Consider the following 13,469-nt stretch of genomic DNA (forward strand, 5'->3'; position numbering starts at 1 on the left):
ATTGTTTTTGACATTTTTATTATTAAAAAAAATCCTGCATATCGCCTGGACTGCACGGGTTATGTTTTATGCATTTTATTCCTCCAGACGGGAGAATCCATTACATTGGGAATTCCTAATGCGACGAAAGTCCCTGGTGCCTGACAGCTCCAATAACTCACAGTGCTGTGAGACCGAAAACTAATATTGTGACGATATCAGCCCATCACTCAGGAGAAACAATGAGATTTATCTGCTAAAATGAATTGCAGCCGGCGAACCTTGGGACACGGGGCTCCAGTCCTCATCAATCTATGGAATCTGCTCCCGTCAGTTAAATGGTGCGTGTCAGAGAGGCGTAATCAGAACTCAGGGCGAGCGTGACAGAGAGACTTGGTGTCGTATATTGAGCCTACTTGCTGAAGGTGCGTGCACTGGCAGCACAGGTCTGTGGCAGCCGACAATTTAGCTACTGACCCTGTAACACACACAAACGGTGCAAGGGTGCAAAGAAAAGTGTTTCATTATCAAATGTACCGACAAACGGCACAATTAAATTATTATTTGCAGCAGCATAACAGGCTTGCAAACACACTACACGTAGGAAATATATAATATACAGAACTTCAATAAATTAATAACCACTACACAAGTGCATAACAACCCAACATTCTTCACGTTATCAAAGGCAGTCCATAGTTCACAGTCTGAAGAAGGGTCTCGACCCGAAACGTCACCCATTCCTTCTCTCCCGAGATGCTGCCTGACCTGCTGAGTTACTCCAGCATTTTGTGAATAAATCACAGTTGAGGTTAGTGTTCTGTGATGTTCAAGAGTCACGGGGCAGCACGGTGGCACAGAGGTAGAGTTGCTGCCTCACAGCGCCAGAAACCTGGGTTCAATCCTGACTACAGGTGCAGTCAGAACGGAGTTTGCAATTTCTCCCTGTGACCGCATGGGTTTTTCTCCGGGTGTTCCGGTTTCCTCCCACACTCCAAAGAAATGCAGGTTTCATAGGTTAATTGGCTTGTGTAAATTGTAAATTCTCCCTTGTATGTAGGGTAGTGCTAGTGTGTGGGGTGGTCACTGGTTGGCGTGGACTCGGTGGGCCGAATGACCTGTTTCCACGCCGTAGCTCCAAAGTCAAAGTCAGATGGTTGTTGGGAAGAGGCTAATCTTGAACCTGGAGGTTACGGTTTTCAGACCCCGACACTTCTTCCCGATGGTAGGAGTGAAATGAGATGGTGGTGCGGGTCTTCAATCATACTGGTTGCCTTTTTGCTGCAGCGCCTCCTATAGATGGTGGAGAGGTCAGTAACATATATCACATACAAATTTGCACAAGATAATTTTGTGCCAAAGGCACATTATTAAATAGTTCCTTGCCTCCTGGTTATCTTTCCCATCTCCACAGCAAGAAATCACCAGACTCTTTAATTTTGTCCAGATTAAAGATGGTGCCCAAGAGAAGCAGAGTGAACTTTCCAAATCAAAGACCCTTTATCAGAGAGAAAATAAATAGCTTTAAGCTGCTGGGAAGGCGTTGGGGAGGTCTGGATAGGACAAGGGGAATGAATAGCTGTAAGAGGAACCAGGGAGGCTGTAAGGATGGGTTGCTACCTGTCCGAGAAACAGTGACAACGAAGTATTATAAGAAAATAACTGCAGATGCTGGTACAAATCGAAGGTATTTATTCACAAAATGCTGGAGTAACTCAGCAGGTCAGGCAGCATCTCAGGGGAGAAGGAATGGGTGACGTTTCGGGTCGAGACCCTTCTCAGTCTGAAGAAGGGTCTCGACCCGAAACGTCACCCATTCCTTCTCCCCTGAGATGCTGCCTGACCTGCTGAGTTACTCCAGCATTTTGTGAATAAATGACAATGAAGTATGATGTGTTGCAGATAGCTAGTCAGGTTACGCTCATGGAGAAGGGGAAGCTGACCCAGGATCGCAGACAGATGACTTGTGGCAAAAACATCCAGAGAGAGCAAATTATTGGTAAGTTGGAGAATGCAATACTGCATCTGAAAGGCTGTAACATGCCCAGACAGATGATGAGCTGATGTTCCTTTAGACTTCAGACTCTACTTTAGACTTTAGAGATGTATCACGGAAACACACCCTTCGCCCATCAAGGCCTCACTTTTAATTTCCCCAAAGAGTCTTTGACATGTTGGCTGACTGGCTGACTTGAGCCTCTGGAGGATCAGTATCAGTTAGGCTGCCTCTCTGTACTGCTCACCCAAGGGCAACCCACTGACAGGCAATAGCTTCACAAACAAATATTACTGGCAGGCATCTCATCGTCTGTCCACTGAATCCAGCTTACGGGTCATTGCAGCTTGAGTATTGAGCTGTCATTTGTTGAACTCCCCTTCTAGGTAAAGGGGACTTGGAGAAGAGCAGTGGCATATTAAACAAAGAGACAGTGATGTGTTTTCTGTCACATTTCAATGTTGTCAAAGTGCTGTGAGTGCAGAATCATTGATGCTGATTAAAATGCCTTTGGCTGGATATTCAAATATGGTCCATTGCTCATATCGTGTCGTTATTTTGTGTCAAAGAAGAAGAGTAGCTGTTTTCAATGGATATGTAAGGTAGAAATATGGGTTCATATTCCACCCTTACAGCCTGGGGATTTAAAATTGGCTAATTAAATGAACCAGGAATTAAAAGGTTATAGTGGCCGTGAAAGTTGTTCCCCTGAGGGAAGATCGTCTGTAATTCTCGAACAGGCCTGGTTTACATGTAACTCCAGCTCTAGAGTAGTGTGGTTTTTCTCTGCACTGTTCAGCAATGTATTCAAGAGTGGAATGTTCCATACTTGTATGGAATGAGCTGCCAGAGGAAGTGGTTGAGGCAGGTACAACAACAACATTTTAAAAGACATTTGGACAAGTGCATGGATAGGAAGGATTTGGTGTGATATGGGTCAAACAGGGGTAAAGCGGACTTGCGCATATGAGCATTGTGGTCGACATGGATATGCTGGACCGGAGCCTCTTTCTGTGCTGTATGACTCGATGACTCTGATATTTATATGTGCTGTATATGTGCTGTATGACTCTATGACTCCCAATGGCAGGGCAATGGGATGGGTGACATATGGAGAGAAAATAATGGTAGAGTCATACAGTGTGCATACAGACCCTTCGGCCCAACTTGTCCATGCCGACCAAGATGCCCCATCTAGCTAATCCCATTTGCTCTTGTTTGGCCCACACCCGTTTCCTGTCCATGTACCTGTCCAAGTGTCTTTTAAATGTTGTTATAGTACCTGCCTCAACTATCTCCCTTGGCAGCTCATTCCATATATCCACCTACATCTGAGTTACCCCTCAGGTTCCTGTTAAATCTTGCTCCTCTCACCTTAAACCTATGTCTTCTAGTTCTTGATTTCCCTAGCCTGGATAAAAGACTATGTGCATTCACCCCATCTACTCCCCTCATGATTTTATACACCTCAATAAGATCACCCCCCTGCCTACTGTGCTCCAAGGAATGAAGTCCTAGTTTACACAACATTTCCCTGTAGCTCAGGTCCTCGAGCCCTGGCAATATCCTCATAAATCTTCATTAAATATGTATTTCCAGCTTAATAAAATGTTTCCTGTAGCAGGGTGACTAAAACTGAACACATCACTCTAATTGCAGCATCACCAACATCTTATCCAGCATGCAACATAAGATGACCTTGCAAATATATTAACTTTAATGAGTTTGTGAGGTTTGAATGATCCCTTAAAACTGACGTGATTCTTTGCTCTCTCTCCTCACACTGCAGTGGTTGCCTATTGTAGCTGCTGATGTTCTGTGCGGAACTTCAAACATAGCCCTGTCACTCACTTCTTCATCTCAGGTCATTTTTATAGCCGGCATCATTCAACCCAGCGACACGTGACAATCAGGCTCTTTTCCTTTTTGCCTGAGAGTTATAAATAGATCAGGATGAAGGTCAGCCTGAAATTCCACCGGCATCTCAATGAGTGTTCGGGAGCCTTTGCGCGGAAATTACTTGCAGTTAACACATTTAACCAAGTGAAATGCCTCAGGACACCTCACACAAACATTATCAGACCTCATTTATCTTCTAACACATCTCATCAGCTTACGGCGTCTATGCCCACATCCAGGGGAACGTTCCCATCAGTCCCACGGGTCCGCAGCACATTTCCCTGTGTCCCTGCAACTTACTCTCTCTTACACATGTCCATCGGGGAAAGTTGCACCAATAATTGAAAGGGCAATATTTGACACTCCCATGACAACTGGATCCTCCCCAAAGTACACTGGACTGTGATGGCTAACTTGCCTTCAATGGCCAACCCCACGCTGGTCACTAGTCACCCAGTGATCACCCACTTCATATCCAATGCACCCCTTTCCTTTCCTTTCCTTTCCTTTCCAGACCAAGAGTCTGGCACTTGCCTCACCTGCCACATATATCTTTGCTGCTCAATTCTCAGATATAATCATGGGTTGGATTCTTGTATATAAAATCACTTTCTTTTGATTCTTTTTACCTGTAATGTACTCTTCAGCAAAATTTACAGCAGTCAATTTTCACACGTTTGGCCCCTATACCTCTAAACCTTTCCTGCTCGACGACTCGATGCTGGAGTCAATTATTAAAGAGGTAATAGCGGCGCATTTGGATAGCGGTAAAAGTATTGGTCCAAGTCAGCATGGATTTAAGAAGGAGAAATCCTGCTTGACTAATCTTCTGGAATTTTTTGAGGATGTGACAAGTAAAATGGATGAAGGAGAGCCAGTGGGTGTAGTGTATCTAGACTTTCAGAAAGCCTTTGATAAGGTACCACACGGGAGATTGGTGAGCAAAATTAGAGCACATGGTATTGGGGGTAGGGTATTGAAATGGATAGAACATTGGTTGGCAGACAGGAAGCAAAGAGTCGGAATAAATGGGTCCTTTTCAGAATGGCAGGCAGTGGAGAGTGGAGTGCTGCAAGGCTCGGTGCTGGGGCCACAACTGTTTGCGGATGACACAAAGCTGGGTGGCAGTATGACCTGCAAAGAGGATGTTAGGAGGTTGCAGGGTGACTTGGACAAGTTGAGAGAGTGGGCAGATGCATGGCAGATGCAGTATAATGTAGATAAATGTGAGGTTATCCACTTTGGCGGCAAAAATAAGGAGGCAGATTAGTATCTCAATGGTGTCAGATTAGGTAAAAGGGAAGTGCAACGAGACCTTGGTGTCCTTGTACACCAGTCACTGAAAGTAAGCGTGCAGGTACAGCAGGCAGTGAAGAAAGCTAATGGCATATTGGCCTTCATAACAAGAGGATTTGAGTACAGGAGCAACAAAGTCCTTCTGCAGTTGTATAGGGCCCTGGTGAGACCACATCTGGAGTATTGTGTGCAGTTTTGTTCTCCTAATTTGAGGATGGACATCATTGCTATTGAGGCAGTGCAGCGTAGGTTCATGAGGTTAATCCTTTGGATGGCGGGACTGTCATATGAGAAAAGATTGGAAAGACTAGGCTTGTATTCACAGGAGTTTAGAAGGATGAGAGGGGATCTTATAGAGACGTATAACATTTTAAAAGGACTAGACAAGCGAGATGCGGGAAAAATGTTCCCAATGTTGGGGGAGTCCAGAACCAGGAGCCACAGTCTAAGAATAAAGGGGAGGCCATTTAAAACTGAAGTGAGAAGAAACTTTTTCACCCAGAGAGTTGTGAATTTGTGGAATTCTCTGCCACAGAAGGCAGTGGAGACCAATTCACTGGATGAATTTAAAAGAGAGTTAGATAGAGCTCTAGGGGCTAGTGGAATCAAGGGGTATGGGGAGAAGGCAGGCACAGGTTACTCATTGTAGATGATCAGCCATGATCACAATGAATGGCGGTGCTGGCTCGAAGGGCCAAATGGCCTCCTCCTGCACCTATTTTCTATGTTTCTATGTTTCTATGACTCCTAATGGCTGGGGAATCAGGGAAATACATCTGTCCAAGTGTCTTTTACATGCTGTTGTAGTACCTGCCTCAAGTACCTCCTCTGACAGCTCGTTTCATATACCCACAACCCTCTGTGAAAAAGTTGCCCTTCAGGTTCCAATTAAATCTTTCCCCTCTCACCTTAAACCTTTGTCCTCTGCTTTTTGATTCTCTTACCTCAGGTAAAATATGCATTCATCCTGTCAATTTCCGTCATGATTTTATACACCTCCATAATATCCCTCCCCCCCCCCCCCCCCCCCCCAATCCTCCTCCTTCGCTCCAAGGAATAACGTCTTGGCCTGCCCAACGTCTCCCCATAACTTAGCCCCTCAAATCCTGGCAATATCCTCGTAAATATGTGGCAAAGTGACACAGAGGTAGAGTTGTTGCCTTACAGCACCAAAGACCCAGGTTCGATACTGACTACGGCTGCTGTCTGTATGGAATTTGTACGTTCTCCCTGTAACTGTGTGGGTTTTTGGGTGCTCCAGTTTCCTCCCACATTCCAAAGACGTACAGATTTTTAGGTTAATTGGCTTCTGCAAATTGTCTCTAGTGTGTAGGATAGAATTAGTGTGATCGCTGGTTGGCGTGGACTCGGTGGGCCAAAGGGACTGTTTCCATGCTGTATCTCTAAACTAAACGAAACTAAACTAATCTAAATCTTCTCTGCACTTTTTCCAGCTTACTTCACAGTTGATTTGCAGTGCAGCTGTATGTGATCTTTGCTCGTCCACGGTGTACAAGGGTTGGATTTATGGGGAGTCTCTGATCCCTTTGTGCCTGTAACTCAAGGAAGAGCGAGATGACTATGACAGCTGCTGATTTATTCTGAATAGAGACAGAAAACACTGGAGTAACTCAGTGGGTCAGGCAGCATGTCTGGAGAAAATGACCAGGTGACGTTTTGGGTTGCGATCCTTTTTCTGAATGAGAGTCAGAGGAAAGGGAAATGAGACATATAGAGGGGAACAAATGAATGAAAGATATGCAAAAAGCAATAAGGATCAAGGAATTGTGGAGCCCACAATGGTCCATTGTTGGCTGAAGGGTAGGTGATAACGAGTTATACAGACAGTGAAACTCAACAGGACGACAGTGAAACTAGTACGATGACTAGAGTGGAGGAGGGACAGAGAGAGAGGGGATGCAAGGCTTACTTGAAGTTAGAGAAATCAATATTATGAATAGAATACCTGTGAATCTGCAAGATCTAAGCGGTCAAATTCTCGGAAATCATTTTAATTACAACAAATAATTTTGTACTGTGGAATCAGGAAATTCCTGCGGGTTTACGACACTTTACAAATCTGCCTCCTCCTCGTCGAGCCAGCAGCTCTGTTGCCCTGCATATTTTTCTCTTGGAGTCCTGATAGAAGTATAGAAAGTTATGAGATAGGGTAGACAGTCACAACCTTTCTCCCCAGAGTGGAAGTGTCAGAGACTAGAGGGCATAGTTTAAAGACGAGAGGGGCAAAGCTTAAAGGAAATGGGCAGGGCAGGTTTTTTTTCACAGAGTGCCTGAGATGCCTGGCCTGGGGTGGTGCTGGTGGAGGCAGGTATGATAATGGTGATTAAGGGGCTTTTTGGTAGGCACATGGATATGAAGGGAATGGAGGGATAAGAATCATGAGCAGGCAGTGGAAATTAGTTTACAACCAGACAGAGTGATGAGATGGATATCGGGTCATGGACCTACAGCAGCCTGGGGCTTACCTGGATTGGGGGTGCTCTGCTACTTCCAACATGTGGACTGGACTTTAGCCTTTTTCTTTATCTTTGTAACGGCACCAAAATATGGCGACTGTGCATTTGTGGGTTGTGCAAAAGAGTTTCATTGTGCTGTGCATGCGTGCCAATAAAGAACCATTAAAACATTGAACCTTGGCACCAGGTTCAGCACAGACATTTGTGAGCTGAGGGGCCTGCTCCTGTGTGGTACTGTTCTATGGTCTAGGCCTGACAGGGCAGGACATGCCAAGAGAGAGTGAAAAGCTGAGCCAAAGTCAGAGGTGGGTGACCAGCAGCACTGCCTGGTTCGGATACTCTGATGGAAGCAAAGGGCAAGGTGTCTAAAGTTGGGGAATTCCATTTTGAGACTTCAATGTGGCGAGATGGAGTATTGTGGGCAGTTCCCCCATTACAGGAAGGGTGCAGAGGAGGTTTACCAGTATGCTGCCTGGACTAGGGGATATTTGCTACAGGGAGAGGTTGGACAGACTTGAATGAATGAATGAATGAATGAATGAATGAATGAATGAATGAATGAATGAATGAATGAATGAATGAATGTTTATTGGCCAAGTATGTGCTTATACAAGGAATGTGCCCTGGTGCTCCGCTCACAAATGACAACACAAACATATTGGATTGTTTTCTCTGTAACATCAGAGGTTGCGGAGAGACCTTTGATAGAAGCATATCAAATTATGAGAGGTATAGATAGGGTAAACAGTCAGAATGTTTTTCCACAATGGAAAAATAAAATACTACATGGCATAGCTTAAGGTGAGAGAAGTAAAGTTTAAAGGAGACGTGCGGGGCAAGTTTTGGCTGCATGAGTTTTCTCCGGGTGCTCTGGTTTCCACCCACAATCCAAAGATGTACAGGTTTGTAGGTTAATTAACTTTGGTAAAATTGTAAATTATCCCTCGTGTGTAGGATGGTGCAAGTGTACAGGGTGATTGCTGGTCGGTATGGACTCAGTGGACCGAAGGGCTTGTTTCTGCATTGTATCTCTAAGTAAAGTCTAAAGATAAATGATGGTCTTGGCATCTTGTTCAGCAGACATTGTGGACCAAAGGGCTTGTCCTTGTGCTGTACTGTTCTACGTACTATTTTCTATGTCGTATTGGTTATATTCCTTCTCAAGTGATGGGCAGGGATATAACAGGGGTGGGGTAGACAGAGAGAGAGGTTAGAGTGATAGTGATCCTGAGCTGCAGGTTGTTTTGCCATTTTAATTGTTCATCTATCTGTCCGAGGAACTCAACAGATCAAGCAACATTGCTGGAGGCAAAGAGACAATCAATGTCTTGAGCATCCCACTCCCTCATTAACCTACCTGTCTGTAGCCTCCTGCAATGCCATGGCACAAGCTAGAGGAACAAGACCTCATTAGCCATCTGAGCGTGTTATACTCTTCCTGACTCAAGGTTGAATTCTCCAGTTTTAGGGCTGCATCAGATCTGGCAACCAGGGGCATTTAAAGGGAAAGTAGATAAACTTTTTGAAAGATCCAGGAGTTGAGGACAAAGGAAATCTGGTACAGAGGAGAAGATGAGATCTGGGACAGATGAAATATACATTCCATCCTATGTGAATAAGTTACCCCTCATGTCTCTTCTAAACCTATTCCCTCTCAATTTAAAACTACGCCTTCTAGTTCTGGACTTCTCTACCATGGAAAAAAAACAGTGTGGACATTCATCTTAACCTTGCCTCTCATGATTTTATATACAAGGTCACCGCTCAGCTTTCTAGGCTTCAGGTCAAAAGTTCCAGTCTATCCATTCTCTCTTTATAACTCAAGTGCTCGATTTCTAGTATCATCCTGGTGAATCTTTTAGACAATAGACAATAGACAATAGGTGCAGGAGTAGGCCATTCAGCCCTTCGAGCCAGCACCGCCATTCAATGCGATCATGGCTGATCACTCTCAATCAGTACCCCGTTCCTGCCTTCTCCCCATACCCCCTCACTGTACCATTTCCAGTTTAATCACATCCATCCTGCAGCAGTGTGATCATAGATGCACACAGCACTCCAAATGTGATCTCACCAACATCATGTATAGCTTTTGTACTTGTGTTTGGCTTGATTGTATTAATGCTTAGTATTATCTGATTGGCTTGGATAGCATGCAAGAAAAATGTTTTCACTGTACCTCAGAACACATGACAATAATAAACCTAAACACAATAATAAACGTACATTCTTGTGCTCACCACCCTTACCAATGAAGGCAAGTGCACCAAATACCTTCTTCAACACCATGTCTACCTGTGTCAACATTTTCAGGGACTGCGTACTTGTACCTCTAGATCCCTCTGTTCAATAATACTCTACCATTTACTATGTAAATCTTGCACTGGATTGATTTCCCAAAATGTATCAGTTTAGTTTAGTTTATTTTAATTTAGAGAAGCAAGCCCTTCGGCCCACCGAGTCTACACCACTCACATTTCCTGAAGGTAGACCCATCACTGAGTTAGATACAAGCCCGAATAGCCTACAGCGTGATTTCATACATTTATGTTGCTTGTTATTCCTTAATAATACAACTCGCTCACTGTGCGGTTTCAAAATATAACCAATCATACTTCACATCAATTTTAGTAACTACAAAAGTAATTTCTTGCAGATGTCCTTTGGATGTTGAAAGTGGTGGTGAAAGTTTAGGGTTAAGTCAAAGAAGGATAGTCTCTCTTGTCTAATTGATATTATTAACACCAATAAGACCCAAGCTTTAAACAATCTGCATTTAAACAATTTGGAATTTAGTGTAATTTAGGGTCGTAAAATTGAAAGCTAGTTGCTTGGATTATTGGACTATTAAGTACAAGGGCATATAAAAGTCTTTGTAATGAATGTTAACTCAAAGTTAATAGGCAGTTCTAACTGTCAGTGAAAGTGATTCTTTAGCTTTTAGACTTTACAGATACAGCCCAGAAACAGGCCCTTGAGCCCACTGAGTCTGCGCCAACCAGCAATCCTAACTCGCCTTATCCTACACACTTGGGATCATTTACAATTTTACCAAAGCTAATTAACCTACAAACCTGCACGTCTTTGGAGTGCAGGAGGAAACCGGAGCACTTGAGGAAAGCCCACGTGGTCACAGGGAGAACGTACAAACTCCGTATAGACAGTAGATGTGGTCAGGATCGAACCCGGGTCACTGGCGCTGTCAGGGCACAACTCTACTGCTACGCCACTGTGCCACCCTTTTCTACGAGGAGTGTGGAAGGAAGGGAAGGAGATTAATTTTGTTAACATCTCCAGCTGCCAATGGTTAGGACTTTATTTTTCCATGAGAACGACTTTAAACCAAAGATAATCTTTGCTTTAAACTGAGTAAATTTTAGCTAACCTGAAATAATTAGCAGACAGCAAGCATTCGCCTGGTCAGAGTTCAAGGGTTCATGGAGATTGATTCTTGGATGGTCAGCTGACAATTCCCATTGAGTGTAGGAGGTAATTTGTCACTTTGTGTGTGTAGCTCATCCAGCTGTTTTCCTGACAATGGTTATTGGATCCATCATGGAAAGAAGGATAGGCTGATGCCATTGGAGTGAAGAAGGCTCAGGAGAATGATATAATTGAGGAGTGAGGGTGATGTGGTGGTGTTAATATGTGACAAACGAACTCTGATCCTATTTCTAGTTCCAATCACAAGCAAGTTTTTTTTAAACTTACTGTTCTGTAAGTGACAACTCTGTCTTTTTAAGTGGTTTTGTTCTGAATCCATCACCAGCTGTCTGCAATTTTGAAAAAAAAGACTCTCAACTTCAATTACTAGTCTTTACTTTGTCAGTCTGCTTGGGCAGCAATCTCATAGGATCCAATAATAATAATAATAAATAGATGATTATGGGGGGGTGGGAGTGAGTTTAGCAATTCAGGCAGCATCTGTGGAAAGAGAAACATGTAAACCAGAGCCCTTCACCAGAACTGGGAAAGAGATAAAACAAACACAAAATGCTGGAGGAACTCAATGAGTCAAGCAGCATCTGGGGAGGAAATGGACAGCTGACGTTTCAGGTTGGGACTTTTCTTTGATGTTTTAATCTAATCTTTAATTCAAGGTTCCAGCATCTGAAGTCTCTTGCCTCTACAAGAGAGAAACTGCGTTAGTTTTGGGTAGCAGCGAAGGAGGAGGAGGGAGATGGATGGAGCAGTTGGAATATCTCTGATGGGGTGAAGCCAAATGACTTAATGTGTTAATTAAATAGCAGCTAAGATTAGATTAAGGTTCTTTGTGTGTGTAATGTGTTGCTAATGGTAAGGATCTGCGAAGTGCCCAGTAGACCAGATAAGAAGATAAATTTAAAAGGGACCTGAGAGTCACCACAGATATTAGTGCACATATGGAACAAGCTGCATATGGAAGTGGTAGAGCTGGGTATATTTATAACAATTAACAGTCTTGCTTGACTGCAACTGGCCCACATCATTCCAAGCATGGGTAGAGAAAGGTTGGAGGGATATAGACCAGGTAGATGCAAGTGGGACTAATATAGTTAAGTACCTTTTTCAGCGTGGATGTGCTGGACTGCAGGGCCTGTTTCTGTGCTGTATAGCTCTGACTCCATGTAGAACTCTAGCCTATATATCTCTGGAGACCTGTGAATCAAGTATGTGCAGTCACAATCCATTTTGGAAGTTGATCCAAGAGACTGCCACAGGACAGGAGGAGAGTATGGGTTATACAGGCATTACAGACCGCAGTACTGAAAACACCTACTATTTGATGCTTTCAAGAGAGAGTTAGATAGAGCTCTTAATGATAGCGGAGTCAGGGGGTATGGGGAGAGGGCAGGAACGGGGTACGGATTGTTGGTGATCAGCCATGATCACATTGAATGACGGTGCTGGCTTGAAGGGCTGAATAGAAACATAGAAACATAGAAAATAGGTGCAGGAGTAGGCCATTCGGCCCTTCGAGCCTGCACCGCCATTCAATATGATCATGGCTGATCATCCAACTCAGTATCCTGTACCTGCCTTCTCTCCATACCCCCTGATCCCTTTAGCCACAAGGGCCACATCTAACTCCCTCTTAAATATAGCCAATGAACTGGCCTCAATTACCTGTGAACTACTCCTGCACTTATTGTCTATTTATAACTAGGCTTATCCTCTTCCGTCGAGATGAAAGGTTTAGAGGCTAATGAAACTAGCTTAGATGGGGCATTTTGGTCAGCATTGACGAGTTGGGCTAAAGAGCCTGTTTCTGTGCTGTACGCTTTATGACAATATCATAATACTGTGCACTTCTAGCATGTTCCATAGAGCATAGTACAACTTGGACTCTCTTCTGGAGGTTTTATTCATCACGCTGATATAGTCTGAGCTCCACATGGCTCAATGGCTGACCTAGATTTTTCCACTTGCATTGGTGCCAAACCCTGGACTTGCACGGGACAAGAACTATGGGAGGTTGTGCTATCATACGGACTGGTGTAGAAAGATTTGCATATCCTTGACACCCAGCCGCCTTCAGAGTCTTAACATCTTGGAGTAATAAAGTTTTTTAGCATGGAAACAGGCCCTTCAGCCCAACATGCCCACACCGGGCAACATGTCCCATAGACATTAGTCCCACCTGCCTGTGTTTGGCTCATAACCCTCTAAACCTGTCATATCCATGCACCTGTCTAAATGTTTCTCAATGTTGTAATAGTACCTGCCTCAACTACCTCTTCTGGCAGCTCGTTCCATTCACACACCTCCCTTTGTGTTAAAAAGCTACTTCTCAGGTTCCGATTAAACCTTTCCCCCCTCCCTTAAACCTATGTCCTCTGATT

At 44.0% G+C, this 13,469-nt stretch overlaps 1 protein-coding gene across 1 annotated transcript in view; it reads left to right on the top strand.

The window, feature by feature from the left end:
- Nucleotides 1-262: 262 nt before the first annotated feature.
- The window catches only part of nrg1 (neuregulin 1), a 402,338-nt gene continuing 389,131 nt past the window's right edge, over nucleotides 263-13,469 (top strand). Inside the window, exon 1 of the mRNA XM_078403811.1 lies at nucleotides 263-320. The gene's annotated coding sequence lies outside the window, so the exon portion shown is untranslated. The remainder of the gene's footprint in view (nucleotides 321-13,469) is intronic.

The sequence above is a fragment of the Rhinoraja longicauda genome, chromosome 1, assembly GCF_053455715.1.
Source record: "Rhinoraja longicauda isolate Sanriku21f chromosome 1, sRhiLon1.1, whole genome shotgun sequence".
Lineage (NCBI taxonomy): Eukaryota > Metazoa > Chordata > Chondrichthyes > Rajiformes > Arhynchobatidae > Rhinoraja > Rhinoraja longicauda.